Here is a 14,893-nt window from a genome sequence, read left to right as displayed (position 1 = left end):
CACACTGCTAACTGACACAGCAGTGAACCTGCACAGCTACTGCCTTTGCTGTTTGAATTCATGTATGTCTGGACATCAGAGTGCATCTAGGAAAATTAACAAACAGTAAAATTCACAACTGATCTTGGAGGAACCTGTTTGGGAGAGATTACAGCACAGAAAGAGATAAGTGAATATTTTAACTGTCGTCTTGCTGTAAGATTGCAGTAGTGAGTAGAGTGAGTTCTTTCTTGATTATGTGTTTTATTGAGATGTGTCCCTTGATTAAACTTAAAAACATAAGCCCTAAGTATTATGTTAGCCTGGAGCAATGTTTTGTAGAGGAATAAGGTGATGTTATTTTCTGAGTCTACAGACTGGAAGAAGCAAAAATGGCCCTTAGGAGAGTGATACGCTTATCTTGTCGGATTTGGGAGATTAAGGAGAGTTTACATGTTACTGAGGATGATATCTGCAATAAATGCCGTTCGTTGCGAATCCTATCAGATCGAATGGATCGGTTGGAGCAATAGTTAAAGGCAATGAGGAATGTATAAGAGCAAGAGGATGTGATGGATGGCAGTTATAGGAAGGGAAAGAAGTCACATAAATGGGTTAACTCCAGGAAAGGTAAGAGAGGGAGGCAGGTAATGCAGAAGTCTTCTGTGTTTATGCCTATTTCAAGCAAGTATGCTGTTTTGGAAAATGTAGGGAGGAGTGATAGATTTTTAGAGGAAAATAGCCCGAACAGCCAAGTTTCTGGTATTGAGACTGGCTCTAATACAATGAGGGGTATTTTGGGTTCCACGATATTGATTGTGTTGGGGACTCTAGTCCAAGGCACAGACAGACATTTCTATGGCCAGCAGCGAAAAATCAGAATGGTGTGTTGCTTCCCTGGTGCCAGGATCAAGGATGTCTCAGAGTGGGTGTACTGACTGTGTGGAGTTTGCACATTCTCCCCGTGTCTGCGTGGGTTTGCTCCGGGTGCTCCGGTTTCCTCCCACAATCCAAAAATGTGCAGGTTAGGTGAATTGGCCATGCTAAATTACCCATAGTGTTAGGTGAAGGGGTAAATGTAGGAGAATGGGTCTGGGTGGGTTGCGCTTCGGCAGGTCGGTGTGGACTTGTTGGGCCAAAAGGCCTGTTACCACACTGTAAGTAATCTAACCTAATCTAGAATGTTCTCAGGGAGGAGAGGGACCAGCAGGAGGTCACTGTATACATTGGAACCAACGACATAGGAAGGGAAAAGGATGAGATTCTGAAGGGAGAATTTAGAGAGTTAGGCAAGAATTTTAAAAGCAAGTTCTTGAGAGTAATAATAACTTCATTACTTCCAGTGCTACGAGCTCGTGAGGGTAGGAATAGGAGGATAGAGCAGATGACTGCATGGCTGAGGAGCTGGTATATGGGAGAAGGATTCACATTTTTGGATCATTGGAATCTCTTTTGGGGTAGAAGTGACCTGTACAAGAAGGACAGATTGCACCTGAATTGGAAGTTCACTAATATACTGGCAGGGAGATTTGCTAGAGTTGCTCGGGAATGTTTAGACTAGTGAGGTGGGGGTGGGACGCGGGGAGATAATGAGGAAAGAGATCAATCTGAGACTGGTACAGTTGGGAAAAGGAGCGAGTCAAACAGTCAGGGCAGACAGGGACTAGGCAGAGAACAAGGTAAGACTGATAAATTAAACTGCATTTATTTCAATGCAAGAGGCCCATCAGAGAAGGCAGGTGAACTCAGGGCATGGTTAGGAACATGGGACTGTGATATCATAACAATTACAGAAAGGTGTCTCAGGCATAGAGAGGACTGGCAGCTTAATGTTCCAGGATACAGATACTTACAGGAAGGACAGAAAGGGAGGCAAGAGAGGAGGGGGAGTGGCATTTTTGATAAGGGATAGTATTACTGCTGTACTGAGGCAGGATATTCCTAGGAATACATTCAGGGAAGATAGTGTGTGGAACTGAGAAATAAGAAAGGGATGATCACCTTATTGGGATCGTATTATAGACACCCTAATAGTCAGAGGGAAAACGAGAATCCAATTTGTAGGGAGATTTCAGTTATCTGTAGGAATAATAGGGTAGTTGTAGTAGGGGATCTTAACTTTCCAAACATAGACTGGGACTGCCGTATTGTTAAGGGGTTAGATACACAGGAATTTGTTAAATGTGCACAAGATGTATCTACTAGAGAAGGTGCAAATCCTGATCTACTCGTGGGAAATAAGGCAGGACAGTCGACAGTTGAGGTGTCAATGGGGGACCAATTTGGGGCCAGTGACCATAATTCTATTAGTTTTAAAATAGTGATGGCAAAGGATAGACAAGATCTAAAAGTTGAAGTTCTAAACTGGAGGAATGCTAATTTTGATGGTATCAGGTAAGAATTTTCAAAAGCTAATTGGGGGTAGATTTTTGTAGGTAAAGGGACTGCTGGAAATTGGGAAAACTTCAGAAATGAGATAACAAGAGTCCAGAGACTGTATATTCCAGGTAGGGTGAAAGACAAGGCTGTAGGTGTAGGGAATGCTGGATGACTCGAGAAATTGAACGTTTGGTTAAGAAAAAGAAGGAAGCATTTGTCTGGTACAGACAGGAGAGATTAAGTGAATCCTTCGAAGAATATAAAGGCAGTAAGCGTAAAGTTAAGAGGAAAATCAGGAGGGCAAAAAGGGGACATGAGTTGGCTTTTGCAAATAGGGATAAGGAGAATCCAAAGGGTTTTTACAAATACATTAAGGACAAAAGGGTAACTAGGGAGAGAATAGGGCCCTTCAAAGATCAGCAGCGTGGCCTTTGTGTGAAGCCGCAGGAGATTGGGGAGATACTAAATGTGTACTTTGCAGCAAGAAAGTTTTCTGATTCAGTATGTTGATGTCCTTACTAGAAAAGGTGCAATTCTTGGAGGAGAAAGTGAGGACTGCAGATGCTGGAGATCAGAGCTGAAAATGTGTTGCTGGAAAAGCGCAGCAGGTCAGGCAGCATCCAAGGAACAGGAGAATCGACGTTTCGGGCCTAAGCCTTCCTGCGCTTTTCCAGCAACACATTTTCAGCAAGTACAATTCTTGACCTACTCTTGGGTAATAAGGCATGGCAGGTGACTGAGGTATTAGTGGGGGAGCACTTTGGAGTCAGCAACTATAATTCTAATAGTTTTAAAATAGTGATGCCCAAGGATAGACCAGATCTAAAAGTTGAAGTTCTAAATTGGAGGAAGGCTAATTTTGATGGTATCAGGCAAGAATTTTCAAAAACTGTTTGGGGTAGATGTTTGCAGGTGAAGGGACAGCTAGATATTGGGAAGACTTCAGAAATGAGATAACAAGAGTCCTGAGACAGTATATTCCAGTTAGGGTGAAAGGCATGGCTGGTAGGTGTAAGGAATGCTGGATGACTAAAGAAATTGAGGGTTTGGTTCAGAAAAAGAAGGAAGCATATGTCTAGTATAGACAGGATAGATCGAGTGAATCCTTGAAGAGTATAAAGGCAGTAGGCGTATAGTTAAGTGGGAAATCAGGAGGGCAAAAAGGGGACATGAGATAGCTTTGGCAAATAGGGATAAGGAGAATCCAAAGGGATTTACAAATACATTAAGAACAAAGGGGTAACGAGGGAGAGAATAGGGCCCCTCAAAGATCAGCAAGGCAGCCTTTTGTGCAGAGCTGCAGAAGATGGGGGAGACACTAAACAATTATTTTGCATCAGTGTTTACTGTGGAAAAGGATATGGAAGATACAGAATATAGGGAAATAGATGGTGACATCTTGAAAAATGTCCATATTACAGAGGAGGAAGTGCTGGATGTCTTGAATCACATAAAAGTGGATAAATCCCCAGGACCTGATCAGGTGTACCCTCGGACTCTGTGGAAAGCTAGGGAAGTAATTGCTGGGCCTTGTGCTGAGATACTTGCACCATCGACAGTCACAGGTGAGGTGTCGGAAGACTGGAGGTCGGCTAATGTGGTGTCACCATTTAAGAAAAGTGGTAGGGACAAGGCAGGAAACCATAGACCAGTGAGCTTGACATCGGTGGTGGGCAAGTTGTTGGAGGGAATCCTGAGGGATAGGATGTACATGTATTTGGAAAGGCAAGGACTGATTAGGGATAGTCAATATGGCCTTGTGCATGGGAAGTCATGCCTCACAAATGTGATTGAGTTTTTTGAAATAACAAAGAGGATTTATAAGGGCAGAGTGGTAGATGTGATCCATATGAACTTCAGTAAGGCATTCGACAAGGTTCCCCATGGGAATCTGGTCAGCAAGGTTAGATCTCATGGACTACAGGGACAACTATTTGGATACAGAACTGGCTCAAAGGAAGAAGACAGAGGGTAGTGGTGGAAGTTTGTATTTCAGACTGGAGGCCTGTGACCAGTGGAGTGCCACAAGGATCAATGCTGGGTTCCCTATTTTTCATCATTTATATAAATGATTTGGATGTGAGTATAAGAGGTATAGTTAGTAAGTTTGCAGATGACACCAAAACTGGAGGTGTAGTGGTCAGCAAAAAAGGTTACCTGAGAGTACAACAGGATTGTGATCAGATGTGCCAATGGGCTGAGAAGTGGCAGATGGAGTTTAATTCAAATAAATATGAGGTGCTGCATTTTGGAAAGACAATTCAGGGCAGGACTTATACACATAATGGTAAGGTCCTAGGGAGTGTTGCTGAACAAAGAGAACTTGGAGTGCAGGTTCATTGCTCCTTGAAAGTGGAGTCACAGGTAGATAGGATAGTGAAGAAGGCATTTAATATGCTTTCTTTTATTGGTCAGAGTATTGAATACAGGAGTTGGGACATCATGTTGCAGCTGTACAGGACATTGGTTAGGCCACTGTTGGAATATTGCGTGCAATTCCGGTCTCCTTCCTGTCGGAAGAATGTTGTGAAACTTGAAAGGGTTCAGAAAGGATTTACAAGGATGTTGCCAAGGTTGGACGATTTGAGCTAGAGGGAGAGGTTGAATATGCTGAGGCTTTTTTCCCTGGAGCATCAAAGGCTGAGGGGTGACCTTATAGAGGTTTATAAAATCATGAAGGGCATGTATGAGGGTAAATAGAAAAGGTCTTTTCGCTGGGGTGGGGGAGTCCAGGACTAGAGGGCATAGGTTTAGGGTGAGAGGGGAAAGATATAAAAGAAACCTAAGGGCAACTTTTTCACGTAGAGGGTGGTACGTGTATGGAATGGGCTGGCAGAGGAAGTGGTGGAGGCAAGTACAACTGCAACATTTAAGAGGCTTCTGGATGGGTATATGAATAGGAAGGGTTTGGAGGGATATGGGCTGGGTGCTGGCAGGTGGGACTAGATTGGGTTGGGACATCTGGTTGGCATGGACGGGTTGGTAGGTCTGTTCCCGTGCTGTACATCTCTATGTCTCTGAGAGTCTATGTACTTCAAGTGAGTCAATTAGCATGGTGTTACCCTTTACATGACTCGAGCAGTTTGGTAGTCTGAGTCCATGCTGAACAGAACAAAGTCAAAAGGTGCAACAAAGCTGACCATGCATCCACTTGGCCCTTCTTTCAATTCTGCGTTTACTTGTGGATGGCTGACTGGGAGATGCCAGCAGAGATTTGGAAGAAACCAATGGCTAGGACATTAATGCTGCTGTATATTCAGTTCCATAGGTTTACAGCGTCCTAGTGGCTATAGATCCACTTGCGAAACAGATCCATCCCAATTGTTAGCTCTCGTACACATGGGCTTGTGAATGATCCACTAGAAATGATTGCTCATTAAGCCTCCAAACATATTCAAAACCTTCACAATCAGTGCTGCTGCTGAATCTTAGCTGCTATTCTTGTGAAATGTTAATGAATGATTGGAAGTGGTTATTTTCAGATTTTACCCCTTAATCACCATTCGTGTTCAGTGATTGTTTAACGTCAAACACTGTGGTGCTGGAAAACACACAGCAGGTCAGGCAGCATCCGAGGAGCAGGAGAGTCAATGTTTCAGGTGTAAGGCTTTCATCAGGAACTTGGGAGGGGCCCAAGGGGGCTGAGAAATAAATGGGAGAGGGTGGGGCTGGGAGAAGATAGCTAGGTGATAGGTAGATGAAGGTGGGGGTTGATGGTGATAGGTCGGAGCAGAGGATGGAGCGGATATTGCGGAAGAAAGATGGACAGGTAGCACAGTTCAAGAGGGCGGTGCCGAGTTGGAGGGTTGAATCTGGGATAAGGTGAGGGGAGGGGAAATGAGGAAACTGGTGAAATCCACATTGATCCTGTGTAGTTGGAGGGTCCCAAAGTGGAAGATAAGGTGTTTCTCCTCTGCATTCCGGTTTTCTCCTTCTGTTCGCTGTGATCTCTATAGTGCCCCCAACAATCATGCCCTTTAAGTTCTATTTTCTTTGCCAACCCACCCCACCCCTCTGTCTGCCTTTTCAGTTCATCCCCTTTTAGGTTGACCACTCATTGAATCAATCCCCATTTAGGCTGCTCCCCATTTAATTTGAGCCCACCCCACCTGACCCAGTCAGTTTTGCTTAAGTCAGCCAGTATGGGCAGCCTGCAGGGCCCTTTGAGTCTTTATCTGTAACATTGTAAATGTTTCAAGGACAAGATGGTAATCTGTATATGAATAAGATATCTCATAAACTGATCAACATGGAGAGGCTTCAGCCTTAACACTGTTAGCATTAGCACAGTCCTTTTTTATTTTTGAGGGGTCCAAATTAACGAAGAAGTTTTTAATTACAAAAGATTAGTGGAAGAAATTTATCCTGCCAGATAGACATCTTGTATTTTTAGTTGGCGTGTTGATAAGATATGTTACTTGCTTTTGGGTAAAATAACTGCACTCATGGACATTATTCCAGAGTGCTGGGATGTTACTGAGACTTCATGACATGCTAATAAATGTGAAAATGGCTCATGTTGATTACTGTCATGAAATCTGACATATCTAGAAGGTTTTCAGAGCTTAATACCTCGAAAAGTTTACTCCACCATTGAGAAACTGACATTTGGTCTCCCAAACCATTCGGTTCCATGCCCACCTTCCCTAAAGTTCCAGGGAAGCCAGGAAAATTCTTGTTCCTTATTAATACAGAGTTTCCATATTGCTGAAAGAAAAGGTGTGCTATTGAAGTTGTTTGTCTTGCACTCATCAGCTCAGATACAAGAATGCCAAAATTCAATGGAACGACAATAGTACTTCAACTGGGATGTTGCCAGGTGTGGAAGATTTGAGTTATGAAGAAAGGCAGAATAGGTTGGTACTTTTTTCACTGGAGTGTAGGAGGTTGAGAGGTGACCTGATAGATGTTCATAAAATCATGAGGGATATAAACAGGTTAATGGCAGGTGTTTTCCCCCTAGATTGGAGGATTTCAAGTCTGGAGGGTACACTTGTAAGGTGAAAAGAGAGAGATTCTAAAAATCTTTACTTTGAGAGTGGTTAGCGTGTGAAATGAAATTCCTGAGGAAATGGTGGATGTTTAAAAGACACTTAAACAAGTACATGAATAGGAAATGTTTGGAGGGATATGGGTTAGAAACAAGCAGGTGGGACTAGGCTAGTTTGGGATTCTGTTCACCATGGACTGGTTGGACCAAAGAGCCTGTTGGATGATTCTTTGAGAGAAAAAAGTACAGATTCGTTTGCAAATTGGTGTTGATTAGTCAACGTGTTTCCTTGGTGAATGCACCAGGATGCTATTATCTTTTGATGAATTAAAAGTAGATGCAATGCCCGGACACTTTCCTTTGCCTACAGAATCCTCTTAAGTGTCCAGATACCCTTTTCATAAACTGAAGTCTCACAGCTCTGGTATTGGCAGCTCTGTCATTCCATGACCAGCAGGTATTACACCCTTTCATATGATATTTTCACACCACAGCCATGAGCACTATTATTTCATTGCTGTGTTCATGACAGCTATTCTTAAACATGTCCAAGATTGTCCATATTCAATGAACGTGTCCTTTAAAGCTTGCTAATTTTTGTTCCCCATACTGGATGCAGCTATACAAAGAGCTACATAAGCAATTAATTGGGGTTGTGTGTATTACTTAATCCGTTTACCTGCACTTCCTTTGAAAATTTAATCACATCACTGAGGTATTTAAGAGCCAGTGTCACATTCCAAGTGCATAATTTTTTTTGACATCCACCTGTACCTCAACTCACTCCTACAGGCAATTGCAAATTGAACCCACTGTGCAGAATATTGGTAACCACTTGCCCTCATGATGTAAAAGGACATTGCCAAGAATAGAGGATTGTATCTATGTGGAAAGATTGCACAAACTGGAGCTGTTTTCCTTGGAACAGACAAGACTAGGGGAGATTTAACTGAGATCTACAAAACTATGTGGGACCGAGATGGAGTAAATAGGAAGGATACAATACTCTTTGAAGAGAAGTTAAGAATGGGGCATAGATTTAAAGCAATTAGCTGAAAACTGATTCAGGAAAAACCTTATCACAAAGAAGTTGGTATGACCTGGAACACACTCCTGAGACAGTACAAACCCTGTTTCCATTTACAACACAGTAGGAATATACACTTGAGGTGTTGTAATCTAAAAGGTTATGAATTATGGAAAATTGGTTTAGGTTTCGTAGCTCTTTTTCTGACCAGTGCTGGCATGGTGGGAAATATGAACTCCTTCTATTTTATTCTATGAGTCTATGAAATATAAACCCAAATTGCAGAAACATGCTACAGCTAGAACAAAAATAAATACAGTTCCTTAGATGCAGTGTCAGGAAAAATTACAAAAGAGAACAGGGACATAGTAGAGTCATTAACAAAATATTTGTGAGTGTCTTTGCAGTAGAAGACATACAGGATAACAGAAATAATTGGGATCTAAAAGGCCAATGACAGTGAGGAACTTAAAATAATTATGTTGGAAAACAATTGCACTGGAATAATTAATGCACTAAAGGCAGTGGATCTCCTGATGGTCTGTATTCTAATGTTTAATACGTGTAACAGAAGAGACAATGAAGATATTCATTTGGATTCTTCAGAACCCCCTAGATTCTCATACTAAGCACTCAGATTAGATTCTCATACTAAGCACTCAGCGAATGTAACCCTGTTATTCAAGAATGGAAGAATTAATTTGTATGACAGCAGTAGTTTGAAAAAAGTTAGAATTCAGTATTAGTGATGTAGAACCAATACTTTAAATAACATCACTATTTTATAAGGCATAGTTTACACTTCCATGAATGGAAAATTGTGTTTAATAAGTGTTACTTGTTTATCCCTAACAATATAACATAAAATTTTCCATGTTTGTATCATGTTTAAGGGTTTATTGTTAAAAATATAATTAATGTTGGTATTTGGGTTTCCTTGGACACTCAAAAGATAAAATTTAACACGCAGGTTAAATCAATTGAGAAACACATCTTTGTTAGCCTTTATTGAATGAGGATGGAGCACAGACATGGGGAAGTATGCTGCCGTTTTGGGTGAGATCATATCTGGAGTACTGTGGACAGTTTTGGTCTGTCTGCCCAAGAATCTACTTTTTTTAAAAGCTGTGAAACAACTGTTCACTAGTTTGATTGCTGGGACAGGAGTATTGTCCGAAGAAGAGCAATTGAGAAAACTGGAGTTTCAAAGAAAGGGAGGTGATCTCATTGTAATATAAATTTTTGGAGAGCTTGTTAAACTAGGAACTGAGAGGCCAATGCCGGCTGGAGAGCTTAAGATTTGGTAGAAAGAAGGGATCTCCTATTTAGAACGGAGTTAAGGAGAAATCGCTTAATGCAAAATATTGTGAATCTTTGAATCCTCCAACCTGGGGGATGTTGGTACTCAATCATTAATTATATTCAAGTTTAAGATCAATAGATTTTTAGACACAATCAGGATCAAGTAATATGGGAACATGGAGAGAAAATGTTCTTGATGTAAAAATCAGTTATGATCTTATTGAACGGTGATACAGGCTGAAGGAACTAATTTTCCTATCTTATACATCCCAACCTCAGTTTTGTTCTGAAGGACAGTTGTCCTTTGAATGACTGAAAGGATGTTGCTTTCTTTGAAGTAATTTTGAAGGTGTTTTGCTACATAACAGATAATACTAATCCACAGCTTTAAATCTATATGGCATAAGAAACAAATTAGTCTTTTCAAAGTTTGAGCAATTATATGAGAAAACACTCATAAACACTCCCCTGTAATAGAGACTTCCACTAATCTTCAATAAATCACAGAAACAATCACATTTGGCTTGCCTAAAGCTGTATCAAAATCCTATTAGGTGTGCCATTATAAAAGACTGCTATCTCTTGCTCTGTCAGAATATCATCTATTGCAGCAATGGAAACAGAACATTGACTCCATAAATTCAACACACCAAATCAATCTGCAATGCAATATTATAGCATATATTTGGATATGCTCACCCTCCTTCTGTTAATTATACAATGTATCTCTGTTTCTATGAGTGTTTTTGAGAAGCTCCAATGCTAATTTGCTCCATACTGTTTGTATAAACATTTTACTGTCAAGTAAATTATTTATCACCATACTCCAGACCTGATATCATTTAAGATAATTTCTCCAACATTTGAGTTAGATTTGTTAAGTTTTTATTCATAACCAACACATTTATTGCATTACTCTAGTGAGAAGATTTTTGCATTAAATCGAATAATAACTTTTGACAGTGTTGTGGTACAAGCTTTCAAAGGCTATGGTGACTCCTGCTTTCTCTGTTCACCTCCCCCTCTATATGACCATCAGCAGTTATTATGCCCTGAGGAATGCGAAATTGTCAACATTTTTTATATCTTCATCTTGCAACATTGTGCGGATGTGCTGCACATCATAATAAAGCATAATTTTCTTGGTTTGCTTCTGATGGTTGATCGCCGAAGGCTCCTGTTGTTTGTAACAACTCTCTGATCATGATAATATTTTCTTAGCTGATTTAAGTAAGTTCGAGAAGATAGATATTCTCGTTTAACAGGCAATGTTAAATAGTGAAACCTGCTTTTTTCCAATTTTACCCTTTCCTCATGTACTAATTACTTTAAAAAAAAAACGTTCCTTATCATTCTATTGTCTTTTCTTCCTTTCCAAAAAGTGGCTGTTACTTTGTCTTGATTTTTAATTCAGTTTTAAAACCTACCAGGTCCCAACATAGTCTGTAATGCTTGCATAATGTAATTTTCAAATATTAATGCTCTGACTAAGGCAAAACGAGCACCCAGTTAATGGTGCCATGCTATGTGAGGAAGGGAAAGGAGAGTTAAAGGCAAACAGCAGTCATGACAGAGGCAAAACTTTGGAGCAGCAGAATTCTCAGTCTTCAAAGAATTGACCAAGTGGACAACAAAATGGCACTACAGCTGATTTTGCCATAAGACCTCTGGGAGCAAAAATGCTTCTGGTTTTATCAGAAAATCTTTGCACTTCTCCACATTGAATCCACCATCTGCATACAAATATGCACCAGACCTTCTGGGTTTGTGATTTCTGATTTAAAAATTGCCTCGTGCCCATTTTCAAGTACATTACTGGGCGAGTAATTGGAACAATGTTGGTTCTGGGTTTGTCTGATGCCCCCCCCACCCCGCCACCTCCTCCTCTTCTTTTGAAATTTGCAGTTCACTCCAGAAGATTTAGTATCCAGCAACAACTTCTAGGAATACAATTTTTGATGGGCATTCTCACGCAATTGAAAACTCTGTTCCATACTTGAGCAGTTTTATGAGTATCAGTTACTTTATTTGCATCTTATCTAATTGTCCATTCTTTATGTGTCATCCATGATGATGAATACTGACAGACATTTTAATCAGCAGAAGTATATAAGTATACTCTGGTTTCTCTTCGGATGGTATAACTCAAGCTCAGTTTTGTCCATGTGTAATTTGAGCAACTACTTGAAGCAGCATTGTAGCCAGTTTCTGTCTGCAACTCCAAGGTGAATGCAAATACAATCAGGTTCAATACAATTCAATCAATGGCCATCCAGAAAGCAAGAGAGACTTGTTTGATAGTTCAACAGTCCTCCAAATTTTGTTGATTGTTTCAGATGTTATAGTAAATCCCACTTCCAGTTTTATAACATCATTAATACCACAACACCAGGTTATAGTTCAACAGGTTTATTAGAAGCACTAGCTTTCAGAGTGCTACTCCTTCATCAGGTGGTTGTGACAACCACCTAATGAAGGAGCAGTACTTCGAAAGCTAGTCCCTCCAAGTAAACCTGTTGGACTATAAACTGGTGTTGTGTAAGTTTTAACTTTGTACACCCCAGTCCAACACCGGCATCTCCAAATCATCATGAATACCCTGTTGCATCTAAATATTCAGAACTTTATTTGGCAAATTTTATATTGTTGACCTTCATTTTGTATGTTAACCTAATAAAGATGTATTTCTCTGATATGACTAGTATCTCTGAGTGGATAAGACTTATGGGTGTCTCAAAGAATCCTCAGCTTTCACATATACCTCCATGCAGCCAACAACATGAACTAAACTAAGTGAGGGTAATTATCAAATCACTTCATGTGCATAAGGAATGTTACCCCTCTAAGTCTGCATTAACTCTGGAATGATGGAAGAGCAGAGGATCCTAACAAGAAGACAGTTGCTCTGAAGGTGGATATCACTAAGATGTATGACATATCCAGATACTTTTCTGATTAAGCAGATCTGTGGCAAGTCACCTCAGGAAGGATTGGGAGTTTACTGGGTATCATCTCATAAGTAACAATGAAACCAAATTAAAAAGTGCTTCTGATTATTAGTCCAACTCTAAAGGATTCTTTTAATTCCTGCAGGGATGAAAGATTTGACTCTGTGATTAATAAATGACAACTCTCGCCCAGTTCCCAAAGGAAGGCTTGAATCTAAGAATGGGTACCTGGAGACTAGAAGAATCATGTTCAAAGCTATAAAGCTAGAAGTAACAAGAAATCAAAAAGAGAAATGATAGACATGAACATTTTGATCTTTGGTTTGTATGACACCAAATGGACTGGAAATGATAAGGAAATGTTGATCAATTGTATGATCATTTACTCAGGAAGGCTTAAAATGAAAAAGCATGTTGCTGTCTGAATGATTAGTTTCTCGCCAGACTTGAATATGAACTTGATGACAAAATAGACAGTAAATCTGACACCATAGTTGTAACTACACCAGGATGTTTAGCAATAATGTTCTGTCAAAAGTCCACATTTCTCCCCTTACCATTTTGCAGATCAACACTTCCTTCTGAAGACCTTCTTATGTTTTTTACTACCTTAACTTTCATAATTTATCAGAATCGGATAGTAAATTTTAATTATCAATTTGAGCCAGGTCCTTGCTTCAAAACAAAGTCTGATAAAGATACACAGAAGTACTATTCTAACGTCAAAGTAATTCTGAAGAGCACCCAGTCACGCAATTCTGGGGTTGTCTTGGATATAAAACTGGGACAGGATAATTTGGCTTACATTTGAAACACAAAATGATAATGAGCAAAGAACCCAGAGATACAGCCTGGTCCAGTCCATGAGCTGGGCGAACCTGAGTGCAGTTTTCCTGCTGCTGCATTATTATAATAGCTGTCAGTGCAGTCTGAGGTGCAGTATTGAAATGCAGAGGATTCCTGGATCAGAAATGTGTCTTGAGGGTTCTTAGAGACTGGTACATATGTGGTGCTGATGTCCACAGATGTGGGTGCACTTGGTCAATAGTCTTGGATGATACCCTGGGATGTTGGTGCCCAGTGTTCAACATGGAATTTGTTAGGAGCAAGCAGCAAGCTGAATTCACCAGGCACCCTCTGTGATTTCAAGTTGAGTTTTCTCCAAGTCTGACTTTTTGGGCAAGTTTGGCCAAATAGAAAGCTGAATATTAATGAGACGATTCGAGCAGCTGACAAGATGCTTAACAAGCAATATGATTATCCTTAGTTGACAATTCACTGCGTCCTGGTAGGAAACTCACTGTACTGCTCATGAACAGCATTACAGGTGGGACAAGGTGCTCCCAACATTGTGACAGGTGTCTCTGGAGTTTTTGTCCAATTCTAGTACAGATATCACAATAACTTACATCACTCAAACCCTGATAAGAATCTACCCCATGAGTTTCTTGTACAAACAACATCAAGGAAAGTGCAAACATGAATTTTCAGCAGGCAGTAACCACATATATTAGAATGGACTGATAAAAGGATAAATCTGAAAAACATCTATTGACTTCTGTAAAAATTAACTGCTAATAGATAACTGTATCTACTTATATCTGTTTGCCTAAAACCTGCTTTTTTTGCCCCTGTAGGTGGCTTTTTGTTGCAAATGTGTTTAATTGAAGGGTGCCAGTGAGGGGAACTTGAAGATTTTTACGTTTTGCATCTGCATTCTTAGGTGAGGCAAAATCGAAGTTATCTATGCATTTAAGATGTCTGCTTTATCCAAGCATATGCTTTAATATTAATCTGCATTGTGTCTTCTTTACGGCATCAAAATGACATTTCACTTTATCATTAATGTGGTCTGATTGAATGAAACTTGCAATTGAGGGTAATTTGTGCTGAATTATGATTTATTGCCCTTCAACATTTGGTTACTGAATTGAGGTAATCTGTGTACTTGTGTGTCTGACACTAGTTAAGTGTCATACATGATAAGAGGTTACCAATGATAGCAGTAATCAATCCATTGCTTTGACTTGTCTGAATGTGATCTACAATCTGGATATCTCAAGGTGCTTACCTGTACTTGCACCCCTATCCTCAAATATCTTTCAATAGGAGACTAGCTTTTTTTAATCAATAATATTGATTCATCATTTCATCAAGCTTTTAATTGTCATACAGGTCACAAGTGCAATTTTGAATTTTAGGAATACAAAATGTAGAAAAAGAATTCTTTGTTTGCAGTAATTCTTGTTCTATGTGATTGAAGACTCT

Source organism: Chiloscyllium plagiosum, chromosome 14 (genome assembly GCF_004010195.1).
Source record: "Chiloscyllium plagiosum isolate BGI_BamShark_2017 chromosome 14, ASM401019v2, whole genome shotgun sequence".
NCBI classification, from domain to species: Eukaryota; Metazoa; Chordata; class Chondrichthyes; order Orectolobiformes; family Hemiscylliidae; genus Chiloscyllium; species Chiloscyllium plagiosum.
This window is presented reverse-complemented; position numbering follows the sequence as displayed.